The sequence below is a fragment of the Stigmatopora nigra genome, chromosome 11, assembly GCF_051989575.1.
Source record: "Stigmatopora nigra isolate UIUO_SnigA chromosome 11, RoL_Snig_1.1, whole genome shotgun sequence".
NCBI lineage: Eukaryota > Metazoa > Chordata > Actinopteri > Syngnathiformes > Syngnathidae > Stigmatopora > Stigmatopora nigra.
In genome coordinates this window covers 624,125-642,118 of record NC_135518.1, presented here as the reverse complement: position 1 = coordinate 642,118, position 17,994 = coordinate 624,125, and the positions used below count along the sequence as shown (strand labels likewise).

General features: G+C 43.7%; 1 long non-coding RNA gene across 1 annotated transcript; it reads left to right on the top strand.

The window, feature by feature from the left end:
- Positions 1-11,102: 11,102 nt before the first annotated feature.
- On the top strand, positions 11,103-17,142 carry LOC144204102 (uncharacterized). The gene is made up of 2 exons (XR_013327818.1): positions 11,103-11,632; positions 13,553-17,142. It is a non-coding gene; the product is annotated as an uncharacterized LOC144204102 (long non-coding RNA).
- Positions 17,143-17,994: the final 852 nt, after the last annotated feature.

Sequence of the window (17,994 nt, the reverse complement as noted above, 5' to 3'; positions counted from 1 at the left end):
GCGGCATGAGTCCCTTTTTAACTTAACACCTGCACTCATGTATAACATCAACTACTTCACCCTGTCACACTAGCGGCATGAGTCCCTTTTTAACTAAACACCTGCACTCATGTATAACATCAACTACTTCACCCTGTCACACTCTCCCCCACAAAAACAAATGTCGTCCCGACATTAATATGCTCCCAAACATTTCCACTTTGGTGAGCCGATGCTCATTACAGTCCAGGCGGCCCGGGCCACAGTTCAAATATAATCCACAACTCGTACGGTCCACGTTTTACTGGATGGCACAGTAATCACAGTCCATAACAGTCCATAACAGTCCATAACAGTCCATGACAGTCCATGACAGTCCATGACCGCATCATGCACGTCGTCCTTGTAGGTTCAAGCTTGTTGAAGTCCAAACAAAAAAGGTGGCTGCAGGTAATATGGATGCAGGTGTACTAACCAAGGGGCCACTCCTGGTGCAGGGTAAACAGTTAGCCGCTCCTGCGGTGACTGTGTACTATAACAGGAGGGGATTCCAAGATGGTCATAGGTCGTACGTCGTGGTGGGTGTCTCTCCCTTCTCGGCCGTTCATCAGTCAGCGCCTCAGGTTCCGTCACGGCGGTTGGCGGGGAAGTCTCTGATAACTGCTCAGCACTAGGACCTTCAAGAGGAGGGTTTGCTCCCTCACCAGGCAGGTCCTCCAGCTGATGGTCCTCTTCTACTTGTACTGGTCCGGAAGCAGGGCCCCTCACTTCGTGTGTCTGGTCCACAGGCAGTGGCCTGTGCTCCGGCTCCATCTCTTGGGTACCTCTCTCATTTAGCTGGCGTAGCTCATAGTGGAAGTCATCTTCGTCATCGCTTTCTTCGTCTGACTCCTGATGAGATGCCGGCTGCTGTTTCTTTCTCGGCGTCCTCGTGCCGATTTTCCCTTCTTCTGGTGTTATCTCAACGGGCAAATGGTCACAAGACATTATTAGATTTCTGTGCAGAATTCTGGAACGATCTTTACCTCTTTCTGGCCTAACTTCATAAATTGGTAGGTCAGATCCCATTTGCTTCACCACTGTGTGAACTGTATCTTCCCAGAAGTCACGGAGCTTCCCAGGTCCTCCTCTTGGTGTCAGGTTTTTTATCAGGACGCGTTCTCCTGGTTGTAGCACAGAACTCCTTACTTTAGTGTCATAGTGCTTTTTACCTTTTTCTGCCGCTTTCCGTGCGTTCTCGGTGGCAATGGTGTACGCCTCCTCCATCCCTCGTCTCCATTTCTCCACATAGTCCTGCTGTCCATCTGTATCGGACCTGTTGCACAGTCCAAAGAGCATGTCCACTGGGAGCCTCGGCGATCTCCCGAACAGTAGATAAAATGGTGAATAACCTGTCACATCACAACGGGTACAGTTGTAAGCATGCACAAGTTTGTTCAAAGACTCCTTCCAATTCGATTTCTGTGTCTCAGTCAGTGTTCTGAGCATCTGCAGTAGTGTTCTGTTCATTCGTTCCACTTGACCATTACCCATCGGGTGATACGGTGTTGTCCTTGATCCAGCCATACCACTGAGTTTCTTCAGCTGGGTGAACAACTGGTTTTCAAATTCTCTTCCCTGATCGTGGTGGATACGTACGGGGAACCCAAACTTCAGAGCAAAGTCATTGAAGATAAGGTTTGCAGCAGCTTTTCCTGACTTGGTGGTGGTGGCATATGCTTGGACAAAACGTGTAAAGTGGTCAACTATGACGAGGATATATTCATATCCGCCTTTACATCTATCAAGATGAAGAAAGTCAATGCAGACCAGCTCAAAGGGTTGTGTTGTCACAATATTTGTCAATGGCGCTCTCTGTTCCTGGCATGGTTTCTTTTGTTTGAGACAATGGCAGGTTCTCGTCACATAATGTTCAATATCAGACTGCATATACGGCCAGAAGAAACGGTCACGCACAAGGGATACTGTGATACTTCAATTCCTCAGCCGATGGCTTACCACCTGACCGCTTATAATTCAACACCGGACGAATGACCAGGTCCAATTGTTGTGCTTTCCTTATCTCTTCTTTTGGCACAGGGTTGATTGACGCAGCAGCTGTCGCCTCTACATCTGTGACTGAACAACAGATTTGAAATGAAGGCGGCATCAAAGGGAATACTTCCTGTGCCCTGACTGCTTGGATCGTGGCAACGATAGCATCGGGTGGCAGTTCCTCAGAACATTCTTTCATCAAAGCCTCAACATCCAGCGGCATCCTTGACAAAGCATCAGCATCTTTGTTTTCCCTCCCTGGCCTATATTTTATTGTGAAGTGGAAATCGGCCAGTTCTGCCACCCACCTAGAAGTGGTTGCATTTAGCTTTGCAGTGGAAAGAATGTATGTGAGTGGGTTGTTGTCGCTATATACAGTGAATGCTGTGGCATAGTACAGATAATCTCGAAACTTGTCAGTGATCGCCCATTTTAGGGCCAAAAATTCCAGTTTCCCAGAGTGCAAGTGATAATTCTTTTCAGCTGCTGTCAATGTGCGGGAGCCGTAGGCAATGACTCTAAGTTTACCATCCTGTTTCTGACATAACACTGCACCTAACCCTTGGTGTGAGGCATCAGTATGTACGATGAAGGGCTGGGTAAAATCTGGGAACCCTAATACCGGTGGATGGAGCAGGCATTCAATCAATTGTTCAAGCGCCTGCTGGTGCTCATCAGTCCACACGATCGGCTTGTTTGACGGAACGACATGGCTTGGTTTCTTTGTCTTTGTTTTGTTTCGGGCATCACTTTGGTCCATTTTCAGAAGGTCATACAGACAACTCGCTCTTCGGGAAAAGTCTTTTATATATTGTCTATAATAAGTCAGAAGACCAAGCATCTTTCTGAGTTGACCCACAGTGTGTGGTTTGACGTCTTTCAGTGATCGAACAGCTTCAAAATCTGCAGGATCTATTCTACTTCCCTCTGCCGAGACGATTCGACCCAAGTAGCGAACCTCAGCTTTGAAAAGATTGCACTTGCTGGGTTTTAGTTTTATCCCATACTCTCTGAGGCGACACAACACTTGTCTCACATTTTCTACATGCCCTTCAAAAGTCTTGCTGAACACCAGCGTGTCATCCAAGTAAGGGATGCATATGTTGTCCCGGAGTCCTTCCAGGCATTCTTCCATGCAACGCTGAAACGATGCAGGAGCGTTCATGAGACCAAAAGGGATACGTATCCACTCATATAGTCCCCAGGGGGTAACAAAAGCAGTCATTGCTCGGCATTCCTCAGACACAAATCCCTGGTGATAGGCCTTCCCCTGGTCGAGGAGGGAAAACCAAGAGTTTCCGCCCAAGCTGTCCATGATGTCTTGGACTCTGGGGATCGGCTGCCGATCGGGATGTGTCTTTCTATTTAAATCTCTGTAGTCTACACATAAACGAAGGGTTCCATCTTTTTTTCTGACACACACGACTGGCGAGGAGTATGATGAGTTTGACTTTCTCACCCAGCCTTGTGCTATTAAGTCATGGAGATACCCCTTCATCTCTTGGTACAATGGTCGGGGCACCGACATATATGAACGCTTGACTGGCTCAGTGTCTTTGAGTGAGATAGTCATTTGTAATCTGTCAATGCGGCCAATGTCATTGTCTGAGGTGGAGAAGGAGTGACACTCTTCTCTCAGCATTCGTTTGACTATTTGTCTTTGCTTCTCTGTCAAGTGACTTACATCTACAGGTGGGTCCCATTGTTCACCCGTCTTGAATGGGGTGTGAGTGCTGGTATGGTTCACTGCAATTGGTGCTGGGGTTGGTTCAAAAATTTCAGCAGGAAGTATAGTCAAAACGCTTTGTACTGTGCCAATTACAGTGCGCCCGGGTAAGACAATATCATGGCCCGTTGGATTCGAGACATCAACTTTGATTACAGGGGAAAACCCTTTTCTTATTCTGACCAAGGTGTCGTTGAACTCAAGACCATCTGGCCACTGGGAATTCGCATCTGGTTGGAACAGAACACTTGTGCCCTCTTTAAAAGGTGTGGCAGCTACCCGACACTCAACTTGAATAATGGTGTGTTTGGGTACCAAGACCCTGTTCTTCTTAGTTCTCACCACATAATGGTCTCTCTGTTCCGCACTGACGGCCTGAATCAAAGTCTTCACCTCGTTTCTTTTAAGACTGGGGAAAGCACTACTCACAGCAAGGTGCTGTTGATGTACTTCAGTCTGTGCCAGAATATGTTCGATGACATTAAAACCAATAATGGGATGGGACAGATGATGCCCGCTGGTTACCAGCATTGGGATAATCAATGGTTCTTCTGTGTTTACCATTGAGACTAGATGGAATGTTGTCTCCACCCACCCAATAAAATGCATCTCAATCCCATTTGCTGCAATCAATGTCAGGTCTGCAGATGTTTCTAATATTTCTGACACATTTCTCAGTTGCACGTCAGGTAAATATTCATCTTTCCACCTTTCATCAATGATTGAAACTTGTGAGCCTGTGTCCCATAATGCTTGTAGTTGGTGACCATTTATGTAACACTGCACTAGACATTGCCTTCCAACTAGAGAGGTAATTTTATGTTGATGACCTATTATTGCCGGGGGTGATCGGTTGGGAATGCCTTTATCTCTGCGGGGAAGTTTCCCCCGGTCACTATGTGGGAATCGTTGGAACCTTTCTCTTTTCATGGTTGACCCTCGTCCCGCAGGGGCAACCATTAGTTGTTTAAAGGGGCTTCTCTTTGGGGCCTGACAACTCGGCTTTTACAGCCAGCTTGGAAATGTTCTTCGCTTCCACACCGATAGCAATGTGTGCACGGAACATCTCGCCCTTCCTGCTGGCAGACAAAACACCTCCTCGGGACATAGGCGGGGCGGCCTGTGTTCCAGTGAGGTGTTGGTGGCTGGTTGTAATAATTTTGTCGGACCGTAGGTGCCTGGGGGTCCATCACTGGTCTCCTGCCAGAGGGCGGGGGGTAGGACTGATGCTGGAACCGAGTCTGTTGTAACGCCTCTTTAATCTGAGCGACATCGGCACTGAGACCTTCAAGAGGCGCGAAACGGTTATGCAGTTTGGCAAGCTCTGCTTTTACTTCCGGAGACATTTTAGCTTTTTCTTCGGCAGGCCGATTAGAAGGTAGCAGGTCTTCCGACTGTACCTGGTTCACTTGTCTCGCTGCCTGTGGAGTACTAAGCTTCTTTTTATTTTTTCTTTCTTCTTCATTAGCGCAGGCTATGTTTAACCTGTCCAATAATAGTTCATCGGACGTTTGGCAGTCCAATAAGAGAGGCTGCATATCCATCCGTATATTGTCGCTCTGAAGCCCAGTGAGTATTGTGTGTAAACACATACGCTGTACTAGGCTTGGGTCGTACTGAAGCCCCGATTCTGCCTCACGGGATGCAAACAATACTTTCTGTCTCAGACCCAACACTCGCATGAAAAAACTTTGCGGGGTCTCCCTGATCTGCTGTGCTTCCGAAGTTAACTGTTTGTAAAGGTCGGTAGCACTCCTCTCCTGAAAATGAGCACGGAGGACGCACTTGAGTGTGGGCAGGGTAAGATTAGCTTTTTCTTCCAGATAGTTTCTGAGTTGTAGACCAGGGGAGATAGCTCTGATCACAGCGTCAACAATTTCCACGTCCTGGTACCCCCTACTCGTTCCCTTTTCAATTTGGTGAACCAGACTGGAGAAGGTTAGCTTGTCCTTCTGGCCTGGTTCACCTATTTGACCCGCAATCTTAAAATCTTTCCGCCAGTATGAGCTTGGCGGGTACTGGGGAGGCACGTCCCTTTGAATGTCCCCCGCGGCGGGTAGCTGGGGCAAAGATCCTGGCTTCCCATTTTCAGCCCCTTTGCCTTCATGCCTCATCTCATCTATTTTCTCCTTCAATTTTAACAACTCAGACATACCTTGATCCTCGTCTTTGAGTTTGTTCCTATTCAAGTGGTCATTAATGTGCCAGAACAATGGCACTCGTGATGTGCATTCCGGACTCTCTATGTTCAGAAAATCACATATTTCTAACAGGTCATTAACTGTTAGCTTGTCCAACATTTCGTATACCTCTAGGCGTAACTGCTTCCGTTCCATTTCCATTTTCTCAACACTGGAGGAGTTTGGTTTATGATGCGAAAGTGAACACTGAACTGGCACGTTTTTACCGTCTCTCTGATGATCTCTACTGGCCTCAGATGACGAGTACTCTGCCAACTTCACGTCCCTTTTCACCACAACACCTCTCCTCACTGTCTGTCCTGGTTGTGGTTTAGGTTTTGCTGGCTCAGCATTCAGTAGTCAGGTTGTGAATACTGGTCATCAAAGCAGCAATCCCAGCGGTGCCTCCAAAAATGTTGTACCCGTGATTTTCTTCCACGGGGTGGTAGTATTTCGCCTTTAAAAGACGGGTGAAATAATCAGACAGGCTCTTTGTTGTATTTCAAAACCAACTTCAGTTATCAAAGCAATTCACACAAAACATAATATACAATAACACTCAAATATATACATAGTAACATATTAACAACCCGTTATAATCCAAAGCAATGTACTTGCTGCATAAACGATTATAACTTATGAGTATTGTACTTGTTACCTTTTTTTCCGGCCGTCATATACTGCATAACTATTATGCTACCCTTACAACGGCGGCCGAAAGTAGCCTGCTGTAGACAATGCACCCGAGACTCGCGCATTCACGCACACACATAAAAAAAGTAAACAACCAGCGGCCGAAGGTAGCTCGCTTTAAACAATACCCGAGACTCGCACATTTACTCGCACACATGAAAAAGTAAATAACCAGCGGCCGAAGGTAGCTTGCTGTAAACAATACCCGAGACTCGCACATTTACGCGCACACATAAAAAAAGTTAACAAGCATCACTAAGCATTACGTTCTTTCTCACATGCTACTATTGCCTCTTGCACATCTCACACTCAATCGTTATTCAAAACAAAGCAACATACCTTTAAAAGACGGGTGAAATAATCAGACAGGCTCTTTGTTGTATTTCAAAACCAACTTAGAGAAACGTCTGAATAGCCCGTTATTATACTATCCCAAGGTCTATGACCATTGGTTAATCATTACGTCATCGCCCCGTGTTTAACGCATGCTAGCGGCATGAGTCCCTTTTTAACTTAACACCTGCACTCATGTATAACATCAACTACTTCACCCTGTCACACTAGCGGCATGAGTCCCTTTTTAACTTAACACCTGCACTCATGTATAACATCAACTACTTCACCCTGTCACATATAATTGTCCAATTCAAGTAAGTTTTTCATTTTGCATCATTCTAAGTGCTAGAAATTAAGTTATAGTGAAAACTATGATACTTGGCCAAAACGTGATTTTCAGCGCATGAAATGCACATTAAGGCAATAAAAACTGAAATGTTCCCCCGCTGCGAAACAAACTGTCAGTGACACATAGTTACTGTGTATATAGTGTATAATCATCCAAATTAAGTAGGTTTTTCATTTGATATCATTCTAAGTGATGAAAGTTAGGGTTAGGGTTAGGGTTAGGTTAAGTTATAGTGAAAACTATGATACTTGGCCAAAACATGATTTTCAGCGCATGAAACGCACATTAGGGCAAAAAAACTGAAATGTTTGTTAGGTCTGAAAACACAACTTCAGGAGCAGGCTAAGAAAGAGTGAGATAAATTTAAATAGAAAATATGTATGACCAGACTGCAATGTGGACAGAGAGTTCCTACAGTGGGCTCCTGTTCACTGCGATGTTACTGCAACTCTAGTCGAATGACCAGTGAGTGTGTCTTAAATACAGGCAAAACTGACAGTTGTCGCTAAGACTTTGGACAGATACGTTTCAGTCATTTGCAGGGCAACAAGTAATTGATTAATGTCGGGCCTGGAATCTGTAGTCAATGGTTTCCAGACGTAGGGTGTTCTTCGCTGTTCCTACCCTGGGGAATACCGCCATCATGATTTTGGAGGAGACTGACCAGTGTTTGTATTAGAGGGGGACATCCGAGCCCCAAACTGAATCATGGGGGAAGAAATCAAAGCTCCGTCGTTGACGCCTGGTGGGTAGATGTGGGTTGGCGTCGACAGTTGGAATCGAGTCTGCTGTTAGAACGTACGTGTGGTCGGATGCAGATGTAGGGACACAGAGCCCAGTTGTATTGGTGGGGATGATCATATACACTTGCCATTCGCAGAGCCACCATATTTGGTCCAGTACTGTCCATGATTGGGAAGGAATGTGTCTGATCTCGGCGCACCTGGTGACGTGAACTTGGTCCAAAGGGGTCTTCGGATCCGGTCCGCTGAAGTTGAAACAGGATGGATAACAGTCTGTTCGGTTGTTGCACTGGACATACGTTGCGGTATTGACTGTAGCTGCTAATGGTACTGCGACCATGGTATGTAGGGGGTCGAGCTTTGCTGGAAGGATTCTATCAAATTACCCAGGATACAGTTGTAGGTGAGGTTGGCGAGTTCTTCGTTCTGTCGGTTGGACCATAGCTGTGGTTGGGCTACGGCAGTAGGCATGAGGGAACAGACATAACAACTCATTGGTTGTGGCGCGGGCTGTGAGTGCGGTGTATCTGTACCAACTGTTCCTCATCATCAGGTTGTAGTCGTTTTCTTCCTGTGTTTGGACATGGGCGAGAATAAGGTGTATCTACTCAGGCTTAGGTGTTCCTGCCGGACGGATTTTGAGTAGGCGTGTGGCGGATGGTTGTACGAAGGGGTTCACACCAATCACTTTGGGGACCATGGCTGGACTAGTAGTGCGGATGGTGATAGTAAAGAGGGGGCCTTTTCCTGGTCGGTCCGGTCGGAGGCATAGGTTGATGCAGCCTTTTTGTTGGATATTGGTCGTAAGGTCTAGCATATGTTTACCATCTTTGATGGTGGTGGCTAACTTGGTGAAGTTAGCGGTCATGGTGGTAGCTTCTTTGGAAAGGGGCCATGTGATGGTTTTGTAGCCTGTATGGAGGAGGACCTGGTCCAAGGTGTCTGGCCAGACCACTCAGACTCTGGGAGCTTGTAGGTACCAATAAAAATAACTGGAGTCAGTCCTGTGTAATCCCAAGTGAGTAAGCTGTAGGCTGAGCAAAGGGACTTGAACGACGATTGGTGTCTTGTTTGATGGGATGCAGATCTGGGGGCCCCTGATCGTTTCCTGAACAAGCTAGTGGGGCATTCTCCTCCAGTGGGAGTGTACCAAGGTTCTGGTACGTTCCCCCCATGTGGTTGAACACAGAGCGGTGATGATGATGGCCAAAATCACACGGTGAGGTCCGTCCCAACGTGGAGAAGACCAGCACTTTCTTTTTATCACCTTGACGAGTACCAGGTCTCCTGGGGACAGGACCTCCTCTGTGGGAGACAGAGAAGATGTCGGCAGATTATTTTGCATTCATCACAGTTCTTTCTTGGAACATTTTGCATAACCACTTAGTGAGGGATTCTGTTTCTCTTTTCTCTTCTACCACCAGATCTTTTTCCCACATTGTTCAGTGGAAGGGTCTGTCTTTCACTGCCTCAAATGGTGTGCATCCCTGTGCTGTTGGAATGATTCTCATGTACGTTTCTACCAGGCTCAGGCATTCTTGCCATCGTTTTCCTGTATCTTCCATGGTTTTTCTGAGTCTGAGTTTTACTGTTCTAATGGTTTGTTCGACGAGTCCAGCACTTTGGTTCAGTTTGATGAAATCCATGTTCAGAAGCTCGAAGGGATATGTTCCTGTTTGCCTTGTTCCATGCTTGGGTCGTTCATTGCCTTGAGAGTTGTGTCTACAGCAGTTCAGACAGTTTCTGCCAAAAAAATTGAAGTTTGGAGACCTCTGGGAACATGCATTGTTTGTTGTACTGTACTGATCATCCCTCCTGTTGAGACATGGCTCCTCCCATGGCTCAATTTGGCAATTACTTCAAACAATGATCGTGTCACGCATGGCTTGTTTTCTACTGCATAGAGTCCGTTCTTGTGTTGAGTGGCTCCTTCTGTTTCCCATTGCAGTTTCTCTTTTTCTGGGGAATGATTTTGCATTTCTCTTAGGAATTCAGCAGGGATTGGGCTGTGTCTTTCCACCGTCACGTCTTGTTCTAGGAATAGTCTACATGCCTCTGTCAGTGCCACTATTTCTGCGGCTTGTGCAGACCAGTCGCCGGGGAGTCGTCCTGTCTTGAGGTTGTCTTTTTGAGTCACCACGGCATATACGTTGTGTTTTTCTCCATCCAGGGTTTTTGATGATGATCCATCCCCATAGGCAATGTGTCCGGGGGCAATGGGTTGTCCATTAGGTCAGTTGCATATACGTGGTTAATTATGATTCGTTGAGTGGGCAACTGTGAGAATTGGTTTAACCACTTGTCGTCCGGTCTCCCATGAACTTCAGGGTGACATGTAATGGCCATGTTTGTTGTTCCTGTCCTGGTGCTGCTGGGCAGATATCTTCAGACTGTTCTCTTAGACTTTCAGCTACCTTGGCAGAATCATTCCCGACAATGTCGAGAGAGTAGAAGCTGTTAGATGTGGTGGTGTGGAAGATATTTTTGGTCTGTAATTCGCTGGGTCGGAGGACATTTTGGGTAGCCACTAGGCTTAGCCCAAGCTGGACCATGATATCTCGTCCCGGTAACTCTCCGATTTTCATTTTGCATTCTGACAATAAACCGATTCCTTTTGTTGCTTTCTGACCCATATTAATCACCTACTTAATAGTTTAAACAACAATTATTTTCTAAATTACCCGAAAGTGATCTCTACTTTGTGATTAACCCAATATCTCTGAACACACAAAGACCAAAAGTCCCTGACTTTGTCTTAGTTAAGTCCCTGACTCTATTAACAGACCAAGACTATAAAGCCCTTGCTAATTATTGTTCTACTTTCATTGGTCCCGGACCAATTGGTTTATTACCAGACTGCAAAGTGGACAGTGAGAGTTCCTACAGTAGGGTCCTGTTCAACGCGATGTTCCTGCAACTCTAGTCGAATGACCAGTGTGTGTGTCTCAAATACAGGAAAAACTGACAGTTGTCACTAGGACTTTTGACAGATACATTTCAGTCATTTGCAGGGCAAAAAGTAATTGATCAGTGTCGGACAGTTAAGTATTTGTGCTGATGTGAAATATATTTGTATTCTTATATTTAGTCTTGCACCCTTTTCACTATGATGTATTAAGTTACTAGAATAGAATTTAATTTACACCTATTGGTTAAAATGTGCACTACACCTTTTGCTTTCCACCTCCTTCATTTGTATTAACGCCTCCCATTTTTATGACTTGTCTCTAATAAAACCAGGTTGTTTGTAGGGAGTCGCCAGGAATTCCAAACGGTCATTCAGGAAGATAGACTATCTTTCTGCTCTGGCTACACTGGCGTCCTCCTTCATATGAAGTGGTTTAAATTCTCATCACGACTGGCTGTGTGTTTCCTCTGCTCCGATATTATTGAATGTATATGGTCTTAAACCTGACATTTTCTGGTGCCGAAAACCCCGGAGATTCATTTCTGAATTTCTCGGACCGCGGTGGACTGAAGGCCAAGAATTACTGACGTCAGCCCTCTTACTTTGAAAGAGGGGGCATTTCGGTCGATCGCGGCCCGTTTGAAGAAAGGAACCCGGCCGGAGAAAAGAGGAGACAGGCAGACGGTAAGGGCATTTAAAATTTATATATAACAAGGCTGGTGAAATCCCGTTTTTCCATTCGAACGAGTCGTGGAAAAACGCTCCAATAGTGGGAGATAAGGGATGCATACATGTGAGGATTACGTATGTCGTTAAAATTGAAATAGAAACGTAAGGTATGCAACGGATGAATGCTTAGTCGGCAACTAAGTGTTTCCATGAAGTACGTCGGTGACGTGACGTTTACTTTAAGGCGGGAGTAAGGTTCCCCCTGTGTTAAAAGGATTTCACAGATTGTTCAAAATAAGGGAAACCTTCCAAAAATAATGCACTCGATGAGTAAAAAGCGCTAAATAAAAAGTAATCATTATATAGAGATATAATAAAAACGGAAGTACGCCGTGACGCGCGCAGGCCTTGCGAAATAAAAGAATAACGGTTATAAAGTCGACGTAGACGGATAAATAGGATAATAACGTTATTAAAAATATAATAAATTGGTTGGGACGTCCCTAAAAAATCCTAAAGAAATATATTAATAGAGTAACATTTGACCATTGTTTGGAAAAAGTTCAAAAAATCTTCAAACAAAAGAAAAGTTGAAAAAATGGGTTTAACAAACAGCAAAGAACTCTCAACCAACATGAAGTTTATGCTGAAGCATTTTCCAGGATAATTGCACATATATGAAAGAGTGGAGGAAGAATAAAGACAAAGGGTGGGGGGAGAAAAGGGCAAAGCACATGTGAAGAAAAAATGGCTGAGCCAAGGACAAAGGAAAAATGGCGGCCAAATGGAGTGAAAAAAGCCTTCTTTCCCTAACCCATCCCAAAACTCGCCAGCATGACAGGTCTGATGGATGCCAGGCCTGCTAAATGACAGTGCCCCCCTACTATCCCCCCTCTCGTACCAGGCACGGGGGGGGGGGGGGGGGGGGGGACTCCTGGAATGCCAGACAAGATGTCTCAGGTTACCTCGCATCAACAAGAGCAGAGGGAGATAAGAATGTAGAAGCAGAGGAGACAGAAATGGCATTCATCCAAATTATTAATGATATCAAACGAAAAGAAAACAATGCAGAAATGGCATTGATCCAAATTATTAGGTAAAGTTTAGATAAAATAATTAATTTAGGATAAGCATGATTTCTATAGGATGGAATAAGATGAATCATGTTTAGTGCACGAAATATGATTCATTGTTTTTCCATCACTAGATGAAATATGCTTTAGTGTGAGTCATATTAATGACTATTAACCTAGTTCTTTTGAGAATGACTAGTGCTGATAGGACAGAAAAAAGGTGGTCAGCTGCCAATAAGCCCTTTTCAGGGATGGCGCTCTCCACTAGTGATAAAAAATTACAGACCACTGATGTCTGTGAGCGTGAATGGTTGTTTGTCTTTTTGTGTTTTTGATTGGCCAACCACCAAGATATAATCAATCCCTTAGATATCAAGGTGGAAAAGGATTTAGCAAATTGGAATCAATTTCTGAAACTGCCAATAAGCCCTTTTCAGGGATGGCAGCGAAGGATTGGAAATTTGAAATCAATTTCTGAAATCGCCAATAAGCCTTTTTGGATGGCGATGAAAAATCAAGGAAAATTGTTTAGTCCAAAGAAATTTTTTGATGATAATGCATTGAATTGGAGGAATAAATCTGCTATGCAGAATTTGGGAGCACTGAGAAAAACAAAAACAGTGCATCATATGAAATTTCAAAGTACCATTGATGTATAGGGATAATGGCATCCAAATTGTGTTAATGGATTAATTGACTGAATTGACAAAATGTTTCATATTTTGTTACCATACCAAACGCCATTATTCACTACACAATTGGAGCTGATTGATGAATCTAATCTGACTATCTGTATAAAAGAAAAACTTTAAAGAAACGCACTCATTTTGAGTCAGCAGAAGAAGACTGTGTTTTTCAACAGGAAACATGGAGAAGACGCACGAGCAACCCAAAATGAGAACGTCCATACAACTGTTGCTGACCAAACAGCAGACATGAAAATAGCGGAGGATGCAGATCCATCTTTGCACTGTAAGGAGGTTCTCTCAGTTGAAACGTTTGAGGAGACAGGTAAGATAAGCTTATTGACGCGATCAGACGTAATGGAAAGCATCCAATATTGATTGGAAAGATTATTGCTCGAGGAGCAATGCCATAAACCATAAGGAACTTTTATATTGGTTTTATTGTCTCCATAAAAAGTGAAAGCGTTTCAATTGAGAACAAACCTTCTTACAGATTTTTAAAAGTAAACAATTAGAGAGAAAAAGAGACTACAATGGATAGATATGTAACTAAATTTTAATTTTATGCCTGACTACTGGAAAAGTATTGATTAGGAAAGTTTTAAAGGAGACGATTGGCAAACTCCAAAGACAATGGAATGTTACATTTGATAAAAAAGACTACTAGTTTGGGATATTTTAGAATTTCAAATAATAGAGTTTAATATGCAACGCGATACACATTGTTAATTGAATTGGGACTTCATTAGTATGCAATTTATAAGCAATGAGTTTTAATGGCTCTAAAAGACAATTATGCTAGAAAATATTAACCCTAATAAACAAGGGGTGGTTACAGTTTAGTGGGTTCAATTCTTTTCAGAATTATAAATGTCTACATTTGTTTCTGGATATTAATTGATGTGAATGTAACTGTTGCAGAGAGCGGGAAAGCTGTTTTCCTGAGGAGAAGGCAGCCTGGTTTGCTCTATGTATTCTTCATATTTTTAGCATGATTAGTTAATTTGTGTAATTGCAGGAAAGGAAAAAACAAATATAGTTATTGATCTTAACAAGGAAGCAGCAATCAAAATAGAATACCAGCTAGCATATTTAATTTTGACTGATAAGGCATATAGTTAGAAATTAATTAAGATTGTTATGATTTTTGTTAATTGGGATTTTAAGCCCAACCACATAGCGGTAAGAAAATGTTAAGCACACGCTGAAGACAACGACAGAATACAGCAGCTAAAGCAGCAGCAGAAAACACCAAACAGCATACACAACAAAAACTGAGTCGATCTAAAAACTGTGTTAATTGATTTAAAAACACTGCACCATAGAAAGAAAAGATGCATAGATACATGAAGAAGCAGAACAGTCAGCCTATCCACAGCTAAAGGCCTAGCGGGCCTACCAAAAAATATTCCAAAATTGAGCCATGGAAGGAGCCATGTCTCAACAGGGGGGAAGATGGACATGGCAGAGCATGTGTTCCATGTCCCAGAGGTCTAAATACCTACTTTAAATTTTTTTGTAGATACTGTTTAATTTGTTACAGAGGGTGTGCGGGATAGCCTCGGGCCCAAGCAGGTGCAACGGGGAGACAAAGTTGGAACCTTCACGAGGTGTCTCCTGAGAGGCCGCCCGTCGCCGCCTTCGAATTCGACTACTATACACCTTCGGCTAGCCCCCGGATGAACTAATGTGACTGAGGGTAACCCCTAGACGCCTGGATGGCCTAACAACAACAACAATAACAACAACAAGTGCAACGTCCAAAAGAGCGTGGGACTTGAAGAGCGAACAAATGGTACAATAAGACCAAGAAACCGATAAACTTGTCCAAAGAACATGTAAGCTGCCGTGATCTTTTTGTCTATCCTGCAGGAGGTGGTGAGGTCTGGTGACCAGAGCCTGATTTGAGTCATAAAAAGAAAGTCCTGGTCCTCGCCACGTTGGGAAGGCCCCTTCGTGGTTTAACTCACCACCCCCACCGCAGTAAAGATTGCTGAGAGGTCGACGTGGATTGACCAATCCCAAATCAAAGTAGTTCGAGACAACGGTGACTCTGAGTAGACTGGAAATCGGGCGGTCCCAAAACCCTTGTCCGTGAAAAAATCATCTGACGTCTACTCACCTGCCACGAGCACCTTTCACCTAACCTTGACCTCTCATAGTTTTTACACCCTCACGCAGAAGCCAAAATGAAATCAGTTGCCACCCCCATTCCTGTGACTGTACTATCAGTGGCAGCCTGGGTGTGGCTGAACGCCCCACCCCCAGGGATTTGAGTCGAAAAACGAGACAATGCCGTGCTGCTGTCACAGAGGAAAGTGAAGTGGTATGAAAAGAGCAATCCAAATAACCACTTTGAAGAAAATATGTGGTATCATTTCATGGTATTTCAGACAAAAACTAACTGGTGTGAATGAAAGTTGTTATGTGTGTAGCCGTATACCCATTTCCACAGGTATCCTGATATCCTGAATTCACTGGGTCTAGGTGTCACTTTTAGCACATCTGCAGTGATGCAGGTGGTCCAAAATGCATTCCTTTGAAGGGGAGTGAACACAACAGTAAGATATATAAGATCAAAGTCAGTGGAATTCAAACCACGTGATTCAATCTGGGGCAGTGATGTTCCTGGTGACCATAAGTTGTGGTCCACCCCCCCCCCCCCCCCGCCCCCAGAAAATCATTCTGTCACTAACTTCCCAACTTGGACATTGAATTGTTACATGAGTGTTCATTAACCAAACTTTTAAAGCCCTACATGGTATAGCAGATGAATTAAAAGCCCTTAGAGAAATGGAGTTGCAAGACCGGACGGTCCTAGATTTGATAACAGCCAAGGATGGAGGTGAGTGTGCCATAGTTGGAGAGCACTGTTGCACCTTCATCCAAGATGGAACCGGTGACAAAGGTAACATAACTCGTGCCATAGCTGAAATGAAAATCTTAGCCAACACCATGGCCCAAGATCACTCAGCCGTAATTGGTATCACTGTGGTCGTGGTTACCAACCGGATCATGGTTCTCTATTCAGATTAAATTTGCAACTCCCTTTCTTGCGGTTTTACTTCTATACTGTATCTTTTCAATGTGTGTAATCCTTGGTATGAAAGTTATGATTCAAAAACCTAACCAGCACACGCTGGTAGCTTACAGCGACATACAGTATCACCGTGTGGCATGCCGTGATGAAGATTCTCCCATCATTTTACGAGTGCCGGTATGTCGAGTCTTCCGGGTAATTGTACATGTCTTAACTTCAAAACTGTGTTCGCTCATAAAGAGGGACGCAGAGGAATTTTCTTAGATAACCTTGAATTACCTCACGTTTTTCACCTTTGCCTTCACAAATGATTTTGTTATTTTCCATACCCTGTTGAGTGACTATTGATGATATTTGTTTTCTAAAACCTGCAGAGGAGGGATATAGATTGATGAAAATGAAAATTCTTTCAAAGTAACTTCAGGGGGGAAATGTGAAATATATTTGTATTCTTATATTTAGTCTTGCACCCTTTTCACTATGATGTATTAAGTTACTAGAATAGAATTTAATTTACACCTATTGGTTAAAATGTGCACTACACCTTTTGCTTTCCACCTCCTTCATTTGTATTAACGCCTCCCATTTTTATGACTTGTCTCTAATAAAACCAGGTTGTTTGTAGGGAGTCGCCAGGAATTCCAAACGGTCATTCAGGAAGATAGACTATCTTTCTGCTCTGGCTACACTGGCGTCCTCCTTCATATGAAGTGGTTTAAATTCTCATCACGACTGGCTGTGTGTTTCCTCTGCTCCGATATTATTGAATGTATATGGTCTTAAACCTGACAGCTGACATGTCACCCCAATCACAAGACTAAGATTGTTTATTCAGTCAGACAGTTGGGTGTTTATGCTGACATGTCAGCCATAAGGATGACTATGATGCTGTTATACTCACAAAAACTTATACAATATGAACAAGCATTTGCAAAGATACTTTGTCTATTCTCACATGTTCTCCTGCTGCCAAACAAACTGTCAGAGACACATAGTTACTGTGTATAAAGTGAAAAATCGTCCAATTCAAGTAAGTTATCCATTTGGCATCATTCTCAAGCTAGAAATTAAGTTATAATGAAAACAATCCTACTTGGCCAAAACGTGATTTTCAGGGCATGAAAAGTACATTAAGGCAATAAAAACTGAAAAGTTCCCCTGCTGCCAAACAAACTGTCAGAGACACAGTTACTGTGTATGTAGAGAAAAATCGTCCAATTCAAGTAAGTTTTTTATTTGGCATCGTTCAAAGTGATAGAAATTAAGTTACAATGAAAACTATCATACTTGGCCAAAACGTGATTATCAGGCCATGAAAAGCACATTAAGGCAATAAAAACTGAAACGTTCCCCTGCTGCCAAACACACTGTCAGAGACACATAGTTCCTGTGTATATAGTGTAAAATCGTCCAATTCAAGTAAGTCATTCATTGGCATCATTCCGGGTGATTCTGGAGCTATTTCCCACCATAAACAGTGTCCAAAGCAGGCATTTTGCGATTAAAATAGTGGTTGTATTAGAACCAGGCCCAGGCGGTTCTGGATTGTGTTTTTACCAAGAAATTGTGTCGAATGTT